General features: G+C 35.1%; 1 long non-coding RNA gene across 1 annotated transcript; it reads right to left on the minus strand.

The window, feature by feature from the left end:
• Positions 1 to 236: 236 nt before the first annotated feature.
• On the minus strand, positions 237 to 703 carry LOC111717705 (uncharacterized). Its single transcript, XR_002768883.1, has 3 exons — positions 578 to 703; positions 386 to 462; positions 237 to 325 (listed from the first exon to the last, which is right to left on the minus strand). It is a non-coding gene; the product is annotated as an uncharacterized LOC111717705 (long non-coding RNA).
• Positions 704 to 2010: the final 1307 nt, after the last annotated feature.

The following is a 2010-nucleotide window of genomic DNA, read 5'->3' on the forward strand; positions in this document are numbered from 1 at the left end:
CCGTATAGTAATTTAAATATGCCTTCGGCGCTGTATCTCAGGTCGAATCTTATCCTACCTTCAATTTAAACATATATCTCGGCTATACTCATGAATCCGAGATGCTTCTCGACATTTTTCTAACTAGATCATATTCTTCTGAAATATATTTTTACAGTATTTTAATTTTACGCTATTAATGTAATTTTGAATTGAAAAATAACATGGTTATTATAAAACTTATTACTACATTTTACTCATAAAATTCAATACAATTTATATGGGGGCCATTATTCTTCACAAAGACTGATTCCATTTTCTCGCCTTTCCATCAGTCGACCGTATCCTACAAACACAATTATAAATATTTACCGACCTATTGATGATTTAACTAACAAATTAATACCTTCTTTTATGCATTCCCAACCAACTCCATCCCTGATGTGTGATGAGTTGGTTACATGTGCCAAACCCAAATAATGCCTGATTAAATTTGTGCTGTTTTTCAGATTGTCTACAACTCATTTATGTTGATTTAATTTAAATTTATGAATTTTGCGCAAAATATTGAGCAAATAACAACAGCACAAATCTATACCTGAATATTGATATTAAAGGCATTATTCTGGACTGCCACCTACGTTGGAATACCATTGCTAGATAAGAGGTTTTACCGACCTCAGGATACGACCTCCACCTTCAAATTTTCAATTATTCTTTTTATGATAAAGCCTTTTAAATATTCAACTCCATTTGGTTACTCACTCCGTGAACAGTACATGTTCAAAATCTATGCACTCCCCTACTTCACATAGTACCCTACCACCATCATTTATCCTTGAAATTAGATTATATCAATATATATGGATGTTTTAATATTGTAATATTGTGGTTCATTACCTCTCTAAATATTCACAATGATAATCAATGGGTTCCACAATATACGACATATTATTTTTTCCTTCCAAAAATTAATTTGATTATTCCGCTGAGACCTAATTTCACTAACGTACTGAATGTGGATTCTTGGATCAAAAAGAATATTACGGTTTATGTAAATTAAATTTACATTTTTCTGCCCTTCGCCAGTTTCAATTTTTCGCATTTTAACGCATATTGCAACCTATGGTAAATTTTTATCTTTTTAAGTAAACCATATTTGCTGCCTGGATAACACTGTTTTACCGTTATCCATAGCTTGGGCTTGGCCCGAACTGTATTATTTTTCTTAAACCTGTAAATATCTATTTTTAACCTGTGCTCAATATTCTCCCAAACCAATGTGAACGATGTTAATTGCATGCGCTCTAAATACAAAAACTGCATATTGTGAAACATTACACATTTTTTTAAATTAGATTTCTTGAGATTCTAAAGTCAATAAACTGCCTTTCCAATTTGTTTTTACCAATGTGTATCCCTTGTTTAATATTCCAGGAAAATTGATTATTTGAATTAAACACAAAATGCGTAGATTTCCCTGACCTTGTCATATATACGCATTTTACGCACTGACGTCATGTCAACTCACTTCACTATCCCTTTCATTCCGCAAGTATGCAATTTTAAAACTATTCAACTCTACACTCTGATTGACATTGAACTTATAACAAATTGTTAGATTTGTACTTCGATTTGAAATTAAAGTTACTTGGAAAATTTTAAACATTAAGACGAGTAATCCTCTTTAAAATTTTATTATTGATAAAATTACTGTCAATAAAGAGGGGGGGGGGAAAGCCTAGTCCATAGACTTAAAGGAGTCCACAGACTCCAAGCTTGACTGGGATCGGGTCTTCATCCGGTGCCTCCCTAAATCCGTCTTCCTGGGCCGCATGTTAACGGCAACGATGTCCCTCTCCCTCCAAGCGTTGGACAACCGCCGATTAAACTTGGACCTGGGTGGAGTCCTCAAATGGATTGGGGGCGTCCTCTTTACAGTCTTCACAGGGTGCCCGGAATCAGGCAGAACCTCCCCATCCTTCCCTGTCGCGGTGACAGCCTCCACCACCACCTGACTGAGCTGAGCAT

This window comes from Eurytemora carolleeae, unplaced genomic scaffold (genome assembly GCF_000591075.1).
Source record: "Eurytemora carolleeae unplaced genomic scaffold, Eaff_2.0 scaffold3219, whole genome shotgun sequence".
Classification (NCBI taxonomy): Eukaryota; Metazoa; Arthropoda; class Copepoda; order Calanoida; family Temoridae; genus Eurytemora; species Eurytemora carolleeae.